General features: G+C 52.1%; 1 protein-coding gene across 4 annotated transcripts in view; it reads left to right on the forward strand.

Annotated features, from left to right (window-relative positions):
• TBC1D14 (TBC1 domain family member 14) overlaps positions 1–15,303 on the forward strand; it is a 100,470-nt gene that overhangs the window by 13,131 nt on the left and 72,036 nt on the right. The gene's annotated exons all lie outside the window — the stretch shown is intronic.

Raw genomic sequence — 15,303 nt, forward strand, 5'->3', positions numbered from 1 at the left:
GCCAAAAATGTCTGGAAGCCACTAAACATTTTACAGGTGAGTTTATAGGCAGGGCCTGGCACACAGCAGGTGCTCTGAGGACGGTGGACCGTGTGAGTTCTTGTTGAGGGCAGGGCTGGGGCTGGAGCTGGTCCTTCGCGGTTCCCAGCCCAGGCTTCTGCGTCATCCCATGTCTCCACTCTGTCCCCTCAACCCAGCGACTCCCTTGGCCCTCGTGCCCGTCTGTTGCCCTTGTCCTCACCGAGTCTGCTTCTAGGGTGTAGAAAGCAGTGTGGGCGGCATCGTGGAAGGCCAGTCTAGGAGAATGGGGCTCAGAAGAAGCAGTAGAGGTGGTCAGGGAACTTGTAGCCTGCGGGAGCAGACCTGTTGGTGAACCTGCCTGCTTGATGAGGGTGGCGTGGACGAGTCAGGAGCAGAGGAGCGCCAGGAGGGCTGGCTGAGCCCGGCCACCGCCCCGCAGAAGCCCAGGCCCAGCTCCCGTTTGTGCCTTTGCCCCTTCCTTCACATAGACTGTGGTAAGCACCGCTTTTGGAGACTCCGCCCTGAGCTTAGAGATAGTCCCTGCCCTAAGGAGCTCCCTCCAGTGGGGGAGATGGACACACACTGCAGGGGTGGGGGGCACGGCGTCTTGACAGGGGTGTGTGTGTGTGTGTGTGTGTGTGTGTGTGTGTGTGCGCGCGCGCGCGCGTGCGTGTTGAGGGTACCGAGGCCAGGAGCGCTGGTTCAGGAGTTGGGCTGGCTGGGTTCAGTGTTAGCTGTCCTACTTAATAGCTGTGTGACCGTGGGCAAGTTACTTCACCTCCCTGAGCCTTAAATGGGGCATAAAACTACTGTGCGAGGTTAGAGATCAAATAGGTGAAGCATCTAGCACACTTCCTGGCCCTCCGTAAGTAGTAGCTGTCAGTGATTCTAACATAAATATGATCATTTCTAAAAAATATGTTTTCTAAAGCTTTCTGTAGTTCTTATCCCCATATTGTGCTTTACTTTGATCAACCCAGGATTGGAAAAGATCAGGATTTCTCCACTTTGGCTCTGTTGACATTTGGGGAGGGGTGAGTCTTTGTGGTGGGGGCCGTCCTGTGCATTGAAGGCTGTTTAGCGGCATCCCCGGCCTCTACCCACTAGATGCCAGTAGCACCTTTCCAACTATGACAACCAAAAATATCCTCAGACAGTGCCGAATGTCCCTGGAGGGCTGGGGTGGGGAGATGGGCAAAATCGCCCAGCTGTTGAGAACTGCTGAGCTAGCAGGTTGTAAATGTTGGTATTTAATTGCTTCTTTGAAGGAAATTTACTAACGTTATATACATATGTATATTTTTTATTAAAGTCTAGTTGATTTGTAGTATTAGTTTCAGTGATTCAATATTTTAATAGATTTACTCCATTTAAAGTTATTATAGGGACTTCCCTGGCGGTCCAGTGGCTAAGACTCCGCACTCCCAGTGCAGGGGGCCCCGGGTTCGATCCCAAGTCAGGGAACTAGATCCCACATGCCGCGACCAAAGATCCGCGTGCCACAGCTAAAGGTCCCGCATGCCTCAACGAAGATTCCGTGTGCTGCGACTAAGACCCGGTGCAGCCAAATAAATAAATAAATACTAAAAAAAAAAAAAAAAGTTAATGTAAAATATTGGCGATCTTCCACTAATGTAATATATTTTGAGCAGGATCCTCATCTTATATAAAGAGAGGGACTGTGTTCAGGGCTCCTGTGAGCCCAGCGGAGCGTAACAGCCTTTATCTAAAAGGCTGCACAGCAGATATGAGAGGAATTCAGTAACACGCTTGCTTTCCACAGGAGACAGGGTTGGGATTTCTGTGAAGCCCAGGCTTTAAGGCTACTCATCTGCTCCGGGCTGGAAGGTAGTAATTAGCTTTGATCACTTACATCTTCTTTTGCGCAGCCCTTTATTAAGCTCTCAGAAGAGATGACCTGAGTATCCTTTGCTGAGAAGAGATGCTTGAACTGCATCCGAAGGGTGAGAAGGAGCTCGCCAAGCGAAGACGTGGGGGAGAGGGAACAGCTTGTGGACGGCTGGGAGGTGTGGAGCCCCTGGGTGTGTTTAAAGGACTGTAATGAAGCATTTTTCCGGTCCGCTTCCTGACCTGGCTGAGAGCTCCTCGTGGGCACAGTCTGTGTCTGGTTCGCCCTGGCACTGAGTTGTAATTCAAAGACAGAGAGGAGTCGGTGGTTCAGAGCCGGAGCTGCTCAGACCCAGGTTTGAACCTCAGCTCTGCCATTTTTGACCTGTGTGACCTCAAGAAACTTCCTTAACCTCTGTGGTCCCCAGGGTGTACTGGGTGACAGGGGGTTAATTGTACCTCTTGTGAAGAGTTGATGTGGAGGTTGAACGACATCCTACAGGTGAGGCTCTGGGCAGAGCACATACCCAGTCTGAGCAGGTTGGATTCCTGGCCCTGCTCTCTGCTTTTGTTGAGTTTCCCATAAGATTTCACTTTTTTAAAAAGGGTGTATGGGAAAAAACTTGAAACCACTGGCTTAAGAAAAATAAATCTTTAGATGGGCACTTTGACTCAGTGGGAAAGTGCTCAACTAAAATTTTAGTTCCTGTACTGATCTAGGCATTTGGGATTTGATCATTTGAAAGGCGACATGAGCAGTGCTAAGGAACACATCTGCCCCCTGCTTTCTTTTTAGGGAGGTGAGTTAGCTTAGCAACAGGGTGGACGCACTTCAGAGACCCATGACAGCCAGAGCCTTTGGCACAGGGAGTAACAGACAATGTCCAGTGCTTGCCGGGTGCCATTCTCAGCACTTTTGAGGGGTCACCTTGTTTAATCTTCAACTACCACACGAGGGAGTGTGGTGTGTTAGATTCGATGGGCTGGCTTGTTCATCCTTTTAGGGGCCTTTCCTGCACTGTGGAGCCAGAGAGTTAAACATGTGTGTTTCCCAGAGTTGCTTGCAGCCAGGGTTCTAGGCATGAATTAGGTCCCGTTGATGAAAGATTGGAGGCAGGAGTCAGGCGGAGACCACGTTTCTTCCCCTTTTGGCTGTTTTCTGCTGTTGAGTGATGTCGCAGAGATGCGAGGCTGCCCTGCAGCGTCCCCCCTGTGTCCCTCTCCTGAATCTGTAGAGGCAGCTGCGGTGGAGGAGGGGCTGCGTCCTGCATCCCAGGGTTGAGAGGAGTTGTGCTGGCTTCCTGATCCTGCTGCATTCTGGAATTCCATTCCATTCCAGTGGCACTTCAGATGTGGCCGCTCCCCTGGTGTGTCAGTTCTGTATTGTTCAGGGAGCCGTTCCTGGGGGCCCAGTTTAGAGGCGCCTACCTCAGCCCTTACGACGATTTTGAAATCATCTAATTCCTTGAGTTAAATCCCTTTCTGCTTAAAATTCCTAGAGTGGGTTCTGTATGCTGCACTGAAAGCTGATGGATTCAGGGAAGTACCGTAATAATTCTCATTTATAAGTGAGGAAGCTGAGGCAAGAGGTGGTCAAGTAGCTTGCAAGGGATACAAAGATGATACGGGGTTTGGGACTCTGAACTTAGGTTTCTTTTCTGGAAAACAGAAATAAGTTCATGCTTCAAAGGATTAAATGGGGAGGAAATGTACATGGATGGGAAGCACCCAGCACATGGCAGGCATATTAATGTCTAATTTATTTATTTGTTTATTATTTTTTTGCTTGACTGTAGTTTTCTACTGCTTTGACCATTTTAGAATTAGCATCAGTGAATTGAGGTATAACATTGTAACTGTGAATCTTCTGTAAAATGTGCTTGCCGATATTCTTGGTGACTTTGACCTGGCATTAGTGATACACAGAAAACACCTGCTGTATATCTGAGCTGCTGGGGTGTGGGTATGTGTACACACATGCACCGCTGTGATACCTGGAAGGAGCACTGATTGGTCTTCTCTTGATCTGCCTGTTTGCTGGCGTGTGGTCTTGGGTAAGCCATCCACTCAACCTCTCTGGGGCTTAGTGTCCTTGTCTGCAAAATGAGCTGAGGGTGTCCTCCTCTGAGTTGTGAAAATGAAAGGCGGGACCTGATCAAGGTGTTGAGCTCAAGTGCCAGGCAAGAAGATAGGAAGATGGGCAGACACAGCTGGAGGCGGCTGTGCAAATCCCTATACTATGCCGTGTGATGAGGGTTTGAAAAGAGGTACGAGCACAGCAGCAAATGCCCTGGGGAGGTCCAGAAAGAAATACAGGGCTGACATGCCAGCAGGCCTTCAAAAGTGTCTTCCGTGTGCACAAGGTTGAGACAGTGTTTCTTCGTCAAAGTCACAGGAGCAGGGAAAAGCTCAGCATTTCTGGGAAAGCACCGTAGCAGGAGGTGCTCAGGATGGAGAGCAGAGGTGGGAGAGGAGATGGAAAGGTGGGCAGGAGCTCATATTGGGCGGGACCTTTAGGACCACATTTAGGCTCAAAGCACTCAAAGCACGTTAAGAGCCACACAGAGTAAGATGCAGGTCTGCCCAGGAGCTGCCTTGACAAGAAGGGTTGAACCTGGTTAGAGGAGGGGCTCCCCTTGGGGGAGGGAGTAGCTGCCCTGTTCTGAGCACACCAGGCGCTTCACTCTGTCCCTCAGGTGCTTCACTCTCTCCCTCAGGCGTTTGTTTGTTTCACAGCCCTTCGAGTAGGGATTGTGACCTTCCACTTGTCCAACTCCAAAGTCCGTCAGCCCTGCCCCTTGTCACGTGTGTGTCGTGATCAGAAAGGGGAGGGGGGACTTGGGCAGGGAGGGCAGGAGGAGAGGAGCTGAAGGCAGAGGTGCGTGGAGATTCTGCAGGCCAGACCAGCAGAGACTAACCCGGGTGGGTCGGGGGGCAGGGCTGCGGGACTTCCTCAGGGCACGGGAGCTCCTGAGGGGGAGGAGGGCGATGTGGGCAAGCAGGTGGAGAATGCCTTTCCTGGGTGTTCCAAAACGTGGCATGGGGCTGGGGTCAGCTCCGAGTCCTGAGGCTTGCTGGCTCGGGGGCGGGAGGTGGGGGGGCTGCGGCAGAGCAGGGTCAGTGACAGGTGCCGCCTTGGTCTTGAGCGCAGGAGGAGCAGGAGGGTTTTAGCAGGCAAGGACCCCAGTAGGGTGGTTCCGTTGTCCCTAAGAGAGATCTGTGAGGTGTCTCCGTTACTCCGAGTGCTGCCCTTGCTGTGTGCCTTGTTTTCACAGGCACACGTTTACCCTGGGGCTTCTGACCCTGTTTTGAAACCCGCACCCCAGGGTTTTCGGTGCCTCCCATGTGAATTCTTGTACCAGATGGATTTTCAGTAGCTCAGCCCCCTTGATTACGGAATGCCTACACTTCTTTTCCGACCCCTATTTGCCCAGCTCAGTTCTCACCAACTGTTGTTTAGGCACCTGGGAGGTCATCGGTGACCTTGACTAGAGATGTTTCTCTCTCTCCAGGTGGGCGTCAATTTGAGGTTGTCCTTTGAGTTTGGAGAGGATGCAGCAGATAGTGGCCCGCTGCCGACATGTGACGGGAGCCGCAGGAGGCCGGCTGTCTGTGCTGGACACTTGGGGGAGGTTGGGTGCCCCTGCAGGCGCCGTTTGGAGAGCCCTTCTGTCGGCGATACAGCTGTGCTCAGAAAGAACAGCTGGGTTTGTTGAGGGTGTGTTGCCTCCCTGTGCTTTGCTAGGCTTTGTTTGTTTTCTTTTGGCAGCAAATCTCAGCCATAGTAATTTATTTACTGAGTGCCTGCAGTGTACCAAGCCTTGAGCTAGGTCCTTAATTATGTTTCTCATCATACGTTCTTTCCAGAAATATTTACTGAGCATCCACTATATGCCAAGGCACTGTTCTAGGTGCTTGGGATTGATTTGTGGACCAAACAAAGACCTTTGTCCTCAGAGAGCTTACATTCTAGTCGGGGGAGGCAGATAATAATCACCATTAATAAATAAGTGAAGCATATATGTTGGCAGTGATGAGTGCTGGGAGGAAAATGAGAGAATAGAGGTGGTAAGAGGGGCAGGGGGACTGGAGAAGGCAGGTCAGGGTTGCCCACCAAAGCAGTGCCCATCAGGTGAATGAAGAGGAGAGGTTTAAGCAAAGACTTGAAGCAGGTAAGGAAGTTCACGGAGCAGATGCCTGGGAGAGGAGCACCTCAGGCCCAGGAAGGGCACAGGCAGGCCTGGAGCAACGAGGAGGGGGCTGAGGTCAGTGGGACCAGGTCCCGTGTGGGCCTGGAGGCTGCTGTAGGTGGTGACGGAGGAGTCTGGACTTGGGGAGTTGGGTCGGAGCAGGGATGCGAGTTTGGAGTTGTTGGCATTGTAGGGGGTTTGAGACAAGGTGAGGTCACCAAGAGGAACGAGAAGTGAGCCTGAGGCACGGAGCGCTGAGAGGCCTGCGGAGAGGAGGAGCCCCGCGGGAGGTGGGCCGGGGAGGTGGAGGAATGGAGTGCAGTAGCCCGGGGAAGCCAGGCGCAGATGGGGCGTCGGGGTGGGGTATGATCGGCTGGGCCGAGGGTGCTCGAGGGTCAGGGGAGATGAGGGACAGACAGGTGACTTTAGCGAAGGGACCTTGGCCAGAGCTGTTCTAGTGGAGCCGTGCAGGGCCAAGCATAACTGGAGCAAAGTTAAGGGAATGGGAGGAGGGAAGCTGGAAGCGGCGAGCACAGGCAGTTCTTTTGGTGGGTTAGCTGCATCGGGGGCAAAGAAAGGGGGTGATAGTGAGGATAGGGAGGAAGAAGTGGTGTGAGCGTGCTTCTTTTTTAAGATTGGAGGAAGAAATGGTGTGAGCTTGCTTGTTTTTTAAGATTGGAGAAATCCTTTTGTTTTTGTTTACTGTGAAGTAAAAGAGTAGAAGTTGAACATACCAGAGAGAGGAGAGAATTCTGGAACATTGTCCTTGACTTGCCTCTGCCGGAGTGGGATCTAGGGCTCAAATAGAGAAATTGGCTTTGGCCGGGTGGCATCATCTAGATAGACAGGCGGCGGAGCAGAGTGTGTGGGCACAGATGCTGGAGGCCAGATGTGGCCATAGGAGACTGGAAGTCCTCTCTTTTTCAGTGCATAGCGACTACTTTATTGTTTTTAATGCTGCTTCACTGTTTTGTGTGTGTGTGTGAATATAGATTCTAATCAACATATTTGCTTTTTAAAAGGTAGACTTTATTTTTTAGAGCAGTTTTAGGTGCACTGCAACATGAAGCAGAGTTCCCATACACCTCCTCGCCCCGCACCTGCGCAGCCCCCCACCGTCAGCATCCCCGCCAGAGTGGTACCTTCGTTGCAGTCAGTGAGCCTGCGTTGGCGAAAAAGTTCGTTCTGGTTTTTCCATAATATTTTACGGAAAAACCCAAATAAACTTTATGGCCAACCCGACAGATACATCATTATCACCCAAAGTCCATAGTTTACGTGAGGGTTCACTATTGGTGTTGTACGTTCTGTGGGTTTGGACAAGTGTGTAATGACATGTATCCACCATTATAGGATCAGACGGAGTAGCTGCACAGCCCTAGAAATCCCTTTGCTCCGCCTCATCATCCCTCCCTCTCCACTAACCCCCGTGACTGCCGATCTTTTTACCGTCTCCATAGTTTTATCTTTTCCAGAATGTCATATCATCAGGATCATACAGTACGCAGCTTTTTCAGATTGGCTTCTTTCACTTAGTGATATGCGTTTAAGGTTCCTCCATGGTTTTCAGCGCCTTGCTGGCTCATCTCATTTTAGTGCTGAGTGACAGTCACTGCCTGGATGGACCACAGTTGATTTATCCCTTCACCTACTGAAGGACGTACTGGTTGCTTCCAAGTTTTGGCAATTCTGAATAAAGTTGCTGTAAGCATGCGCGTGCAGGTTTTTGTGTGGATGTAAGTTTTCAGCTCCTTCTGGTGAATACCAAGGAACCCAGTTGCTGGTAAGAGTATGTTTAGTTTTGCAAGAAACTGCCACACAGCCTTCCAGCGTGGCTGCAGCATTTTGCGTTCCCAGCAGCAGCAGCGAGAGTTACTGTTGTTCCACGTCTTCACCAGCATTTGCTGTTGTCAGTGGAATTGTCTTTCTGTTGCATCGTTTTTCTTGGTGAAGTAGGAAGCAAGATCCTCAGCTGACAGTGAGGGTGGGGACGGAAGAGCAGGGAAGAGGTGTGAACGCCATCCAGGTGTGTGGGAGAATAAAGGGCAGGGCAGTGCGACTGCGGGGGCGTCAAGGGTCTGGCCCGTGACTGGAGAAGCTGTGCCTCTTCTCCCGTGTGTTGCCTGTATGGGTGCGCACGTGGGGCAGGGGTGTAGTTTCGCTGAGTGAGTCCAGTGAAGTGAGAGGCAGGCAGGGGAGCCAAGGGTATGTGTAAGAGTGTGACCTGGCCTTTAAGCTGAGCCAGGGGTAGGGGGTGTCTGGAGGGTGAGGGGCAGTGAAAGGAGGAAGGCTCAGCAGAGACTCCGGTGGGCGGGGAAATTAGAGGAGCCAGTTGGAAAGACGCAAGGCTCGAGGTTGGTGGGGTGTCTTCACCTCGTGAGCAAGCAGGCTTATGGTCACACGGCTAGATGGCAGTGGGGCTTGGAGGGGGTCAGCCCGCCTCCTCCGCAGCCCCAGTCTGTCTGCTCTACTCTGGGCCGCCACGTTGTTAGAGCTCTGTCTGATGACTCTGGTCAGGGAAGGTTGAAGAAAGGCGGTGAAGTGCCTTCATCCTGCTCCTCTTGCGTGCTGGGTAGGGAGAGGAGGGCAGTGGTTCTGTCCCAGGGACATTGTCATGATTGGCGCTGCTCTGGTGGGCTGGCCATGGGTATAAGAAAACCCCCATTTGTGAACAGCACCCCATCCTTAGGGAGACGCTGGCCTGGGGTGCGGGTCCCGTGTTTGGGGCCGGGGGAGAACCGTGGTAAATAGCACTGAATGGGCCGTGTGGCTCCCCCTTCCCCGGGGCTCACTGCAGGCCCCACTGCTAAGGAGCTGCATGGGACAGTGGTGCCCTGCTCTGGGGCTTTGTGCCCTGGAGTGGCCGCCCAGGCCAGGATAGCAAGAGGGGAAGGAAATGCCACAAAGAAAGGTCTGCGAGGAACGTGACCGTTGTCGAGCTGGACGCGAGGTGTCCCTTCTTCTTCTTCAGTCCTTAGTGTGCAGGGGACTCCACCCTCGCTCCAGCTGGCCACCCGTGCCTTTGTGTTGATGTTCCTCTGGCCCTCCGTGTCCAGGCCCAGGCCTGCTCTCTCAGGGACACCTTCTCCATGCTCCTCTGAGGCTCTGCACCCTGAAGCGTTCCTGTAGATGCTTAGCCACTGTCAGGAGGGGCCGGTCCAGCCTCCACGTGGGGACCAGCCTCACGGGCCTTCTGTGTGCCCCGAGGAGCCCGTGTTCACACAAGAGGGGGGCTCACGGAAGATACTGGGGGCCGGGGAGCTTGTGTGCGTCATCGCAGCTGCCCGGTGCTGGGGCTTCGGCTGCCCTCCTCCTGGTGGGCCCCATCTCCTGGCTGTTCCAGGTCCGTGGGTGCCCCCCTTCCCCCCGCAATAACACTTCCCAGAATGTCTGTCGGGGCCACTCAAGGGCAGCATGGGGACTGCACAAGTAAAGGCCTGGACGTGCAGTGACACAGCAGCGGCTACCCTTTCCCGGGGGGGCGTGGGCTCAGCTGGAGTGACGTGTGGGAAAGGGCAGTGGGAACCTGATTGAAGCCCTCCCAGACGTCAGGTGGTGGCCTCTTCCTCAGAGCTCTGCCGCCTACCCCCTCCGCACCTGTGGCAGGTCGCTTTGCAGGTGCGGTGTTTCCACGTGTGAAACGGAGAGTTGGGCCAGGCGGTTGACCCAGCGGGAGGAGCTGTCTTGAATCAGCGTCTCATCTGCGTGCGGCCCCTGCTTTCCTCCCACAGGCTTGCCGACCCCTCCTGCAGTAGGTTCCCTTTCTGCCCCTCACTGCTGCACACGCTTTAAACGAGAAGAATCTACCGAAGGTTCCCAGGGAAGAGCGGAGGGCTCCCAGCTCCTGCTGTTGCTATGGCAGCTGCCATTGTGCAGTGTCATCCGATGGGTTCCCCCCCTCCCCCAGCCTGGGTGCCCCGAGGGACTACATCTCACTCATCCCCTGCTGGCATCTAGTTAGAACTCAGTAGATGCTTGTCAGATAGTTGAATTCAGATGTTCATTTCCTCAGTGAATAGCTACCCAGGACCTGGTGCTGGGGATGCAGCAGCCGACAAGCCCCTCCCCCAGTAAAAGTACCGAGTGGCACTTACAGTCTACTGTGGCCTCAGGGTTGCAGGAGGTGCTCCATGTCAGCCTTTCACTGCTGGGGAGAGATCAAAAGCACCGTATTGGGAGAGGGATGAGGGATGGTGCAGGGTCGGGCTGCGGGAGGTTCCGTTTTAAATAGGGAGGTCAGGGAGGGCATCACTGAGCAGGTGACATCTGAGCAGCGATCCGAGTGAGATGAACAAGAGTGTTCTGGTTGAAGGACACGGCAGGTACAGAGGTGCTGAGGTTGGTGGGGACTTGCCTTGTTTCTCTGATGTGTGTGTCTTATGGGCTCCACTGACCTACACCCACCTCCCTGAGAAGCAAACCAGTGGGCTCCACGTCCCTGGTTCCCCGGCAGCTTGTGCACGCTTCAGCAGAGGCGCCCTGCTTCGTTGTTTGGGTCCTTACGTTGGGAGACAGTTGGTGCTTATGCTGGAGTCCAGACCTGAGCTGTCCAGCATGTTAGCCACTGGCCACACGTAGCTATTTAAATTTAGATGGAAACTTTGGTTCCTCAGTAACACTGGCCACATTCCAGTGCTCAGTAGCCACACGTGGCCAGGGTCTGTCACAGGAGACAGCTCGGATTTTTACATTCCCATCATTGTGGGATGTTCTGTTGTCCAGTGCTGGTCTAGATAGTCCAGATGACAGTCTGTGACTTGATTTTTCACCTTTGTTTTCATGTGTAAAAGCAGCACATGGTGGTTGTGAAACAAGCGAATCAGTAATGAGGTGTATGAAGCCAAGGGAAGCCTGTAGAAAGAACCATCCACGGGACCCCTAGAGAGAGGGAGGAAACAGACAGGGTGGCCTGCTTCCTCCTCTGGAACGGAGGGGTGGGGGGCGAGAGCTGCTTGCAGGGTGTTGAGGATCTGCCCTGCGGCCCTGTTGGACACTGCCTGTGAGCTCTAGTGCAGGTTTCAATATCCCCAGGTACTTGAGAGTGGACAGGGGGAGGACTTCCCTGCTGGTCCAGTGGTAAAGAATCCGCCTTCCAATGCAGGGGACGCGGGTTCGATCCCTGGTCGGGGAACTAAGGTGCCACATGCCGCGGGGCAGTTAAGCCCGCGTGCCGCAAACTACAGAGCCCATGCGCTCTGGAGCCCGTGTGCCACAGCTAGAGAGAGGCCTGTGCGCCGCAACAAAAGATCCTGCATGCTGCAACTAAGACCCAATGCGGCCAAAAAAATAAAGAAAATAAGTAAATAAAATAAATAAGTATTAAAAAAAAAAAAGAGTGGACGGGGAGGAGCCTGCGCCCTCAGAGGTGTGTCCGGAAGGCGTCTGTTGTGCCTCCAGTGAACTCAGTGGGGATTCGGAGCGTGCAGTTGTCGAGCCAAAGATGTGAATATCCGTTCTGCCCTTCTGGCTGGGTGGCGGGCAGGTTGCTTCATTTTCCTGAACCTTGGTTCCCTTATCTCTGAAGTGGCGATAAGGAGGCAACGCATATAATAAAGTGCTTGGCACAGTGGCCGGTGCTGCGCCCTCTCTAGAATTTATTAGGGGTCTCTTCCCTGCTTGTTGCTTGAGTGAATGAATGAACGCTAGTAAGTACGTGCCAACGTGCCCAAGAGATGAGCAGCAGGAAAGGGAAAACAGAAACAATGGATTCAGTCAGCCCTGAAGGGTGAACACAATGGATTTCTTTCACGTTACTGACGACTTGGTTAAAATCAGGCCACTGGTTGGTTTTGTGTGGTCTAGCCAGTTCTCTGTTAGGTGTGGACCTTAAGGGAACAGGTAGATATTCTGGGAGATCCCAGCTGGGTTTGATGATCTGTTTCCTTCGCGTTTGTGGGTTAGGAAACTTGTCCGTATCTGAGGAAAGATACCTTTTAAGTTCAGCCCCTTATTGTCGGGTGCTGACATTGAAATGCCGGTTGGCCCCGGGGGGGAGGGCAGGGACTTCGCTGCAGAGTGCCGGAATCGGTAACATTCAGGAGCGGCCTGAACAGAACCGAGAAAGAATGTCTTCAGCCTGCGCATATGTGTCCTATTCAGTAGCCAGACCATGTATGTTTCTGGTAAACCTCACAGGCTACACTGATTTCTCTGCCGCGTTTCTGCCCTGGCTTCTGGAAGGTGTTCATGTCCTTAGAGATTTCACAGCCATAAGCAAGGTAGTTTTGGGGAGTGGGGGATGTGGAGAATGTATTTGTTCTTTGCAGGATTCATCTGGCTTCCTGAGTTTATGCAACACCCTCAGTGTGCTGGCGCTGTCGGGAAATCATACACTGCGTCTTTGTGGAAGTTTGACGTTATGGTCAGCCTGGGAGGGGTGATTCACTGTGAAATGCAGGACACTTTGTGGGGGTATAGGAGTCTGTAGGATTTTGAGAAACCCACAGGCAAACGCATTCTTGCAAAGCAGTTCTTCAGCCGTCAGCTACTTTCTTTTTTTTTTTTTTTTTAATTAATTAATTAATTTATTTATTTTTGGGTGTGTTGGGTCTTCGTTTCTGTGCGAGGGCTTTCTCCAGTTGCGGCAAGCGGGGGCCACTCTTCATCACGGTGCGCGGGCCTCTCACTGTCGCGGCCTCTCTTGTTGGCGGAGCACAGGCTCCAGACGCGCAGGCTCAGTAATTGTGGCTCACGGGACTAGTTGCTCCGCGGCATGTGGGATCTTCCCAGACCAGGGCTCGAACCCATGTCCCCTGCATTGGCAGGCAGATTCTCAACCACTGCGCCACCAGGGAAGCCCCGTCAGCTACTTTCTACTCATAAATTAACTTCCCTTTGCCCAGGTGGGTATAAAATCTGTTCTACTTAAAAAATGTTAGTGGAGTGATACAACAATTAAAACTGCCTTATTCTGTTTTCTGCCTTGAGTAGTGCCTATTCTAAAATGATTACATGTTTGTTTGTAGAACACTGGGTACTTGATATAGCTAACATTAAAGCCATCTGAGCCTTCTGCGTTTTTCGTGGTACACATCCTACTGGATTGCCACATCAAATCAGCTAGTTCCTGTTTATGTGAAGGGAACTGGGTGTGTAACCGAGAGTTGTTTCAATTCCAGTTTTGCTGATTCTTTGTTGTGAATAGTTGTGGTTTGTCTCAGGATTCCTGTAAGGCTCTGTACATGGAACAATGATGAGTCAGGCAGACTTGCCTAATAGCCGTTTTGGGCCCCACACGAGTCCAGTTTTCTGTTAATTCCCCTTTGCTTCCAGCCAGAGGCTTTTTAGGATCCAGGCTGTGTACCGTGTTACAGGGAATAGTAAATGTCTGTAGGGGTTTGAAAATAAGGATTTGGAATTAAGTCCTGATTTCCTTTAGGTTTCAGATTTGGGTGGTTAAACACATTTCCTACCAGGAGGGGAGGTCCAGGGGAAAAGGTCAGGAGGGCGTGGGCTCTGCCTCCCAATCCACATCCTGCAGAGGTGTGTTGACTGAAAAAAGATGCACAACCTAAAAATTGAGAATTATGTTTCACTCGGTGGCTTTACTGAGGACTATAGCCCAGGAAGGCAGCCTCTCAGATAGCTCTGAGGGACTGTTCCAAAGAGATAAGCAAGGAGCCAGGATATATAGGAGTTTTTTGCTGGGGAAAAAAGAAAAACTTGCAGTCAGGCACAAAAGAGTATTGCTAAATCACCAAAAAACCCCCCAGATATCTCAAGTTAATGATTTTAGAGCTTTTCTGTGTATGGGAAGATACGAGTGTCTGTGCTGATTGAAATTATTCCTTAGATATGCATCTTAACTATCTAGGGCCAGTATCCTGTTTTTCTCCATCCTGAATCCCCTCAGGGCGCACCAGAGGGTTGGCTGTAGTGGCTTGATGGCTTGATGGCTTGATGGTGGGCAATGTTCCTTGTTTACTGGAATGGCAGGCAGCATTTTTTTGTCCACAGGTGGAAGGGAGCCCAGTATGAGGAGGAAGAAGAGGGCAGGAGGCCAGTTACATGAGGAAAAATATTTCCTGATCCACCCTCGTGCTAGCACCTGACTGTTCGTTTACTCTTAAGTCTTTACCCTGGAATGAACAGGTTTCATTCTTTTTAGAAGTTCCCTTGACAGCAGTTGTTTTTAAAGCAGAAGAAATTGAGTGGTGGTCAAAGTTTGTGAGGAGAACACACAGATATGTATTGATACTTACTTAGATGAGTGCTAGCTGCTGTAACAAACTTGAAATATAATGGCTCAGACACAGTGGAAGTTTATTTCCACACTCTGCCATGTTCTTTCCATCTGTGGCTCTGTCGATTGCAACCTGAGGACTCTGGGCTCCTCTGCATCAAGCCAAAGAGGGGAAAGAGCCCGAAGGCGCTGGGCGTGGGAGGTTTTCTGGGCTGGGCACACTTGACGTGGTACACATCACTCCACTCACAGTTTGTTGTCTGGAACTCTGTCCCGTGGCCACACCTACCTGTAAAGGAGGTTGGGAAATGGGACCAGTTCCTGGGATAGTGAGGAAATGGGTTTGGTGAAGAGCTAGGAGCCTCGCCGGCCATTTTTCGGGATCATTTTTCTTGATTCGCCTTCTTCATGAGAATTAGATGCCTGGAGTCCATGAGTTGAATGCTGTGTCATTCTCTTGCTTACATGGTAGTTCTCACCACCTGCAACATAAACTCCAAACTACTTGACTGTAAGGGGCATTCTGGATCCAGCCGCTGCCCACCTCTCAGGCCTCCAGCTCCGCCCTGTGCTCCAGCCACAGACCCAACAAAATGTTACTCAGCGTTCTCTGGGCGCTTCCCTGGCGGTCCAGTGGGTAAGATTTCGCGCTCCCAACGCAGGGGGCGCGGGTTCGAGCCCTGCTCAGGGAACCAAGATCCCGCATGCCGTGCAGCGCAGCCAAAGAAAAAAAAAGGGAGTTCTCTGAACCAACCGTGTCTTATCCCTGCACCTTTGCCCGCTCTGCTCCCTCTGCCTGGCAAACTCCTGTTGTCCTTTAGGATTGCGCTTAAGTGACACCCCCTCTGGGAAGCCTTCTCTGATCACCCTACCCCCTTCCAGAGCCCTCAGACAGCACCCACACCCTCTGCAGCACCCCCCTTTTGCGACAGCACCCACACCCTCTTCACGAGCTTCCTGAAGGCCGGGGCTGCGTCTTCATTCTCTTTTCCTAGCCAGTGCAGGCACTTAGTAGATGTTCAGTAAATAATCTTAAGGGATGGAGGGGTAGACTGTAAGTCT

This window comes from Eschrichtius robustus, chromosome 4 (assembly GCF_028021215.1).
Source record: "Eschrichtius robustus isolate mEscRob2 chromosome 4, mEscRob2.pri, whole genome shotgun sequence".
NCBI classification, from domain to species: domain Eukaryota; kingdom Metazoa; phylum Chordata; class Mammalia; order Artiodactyla; family Eschrichtiidae; genus Eschrichtius; species Eschrichtius robustus.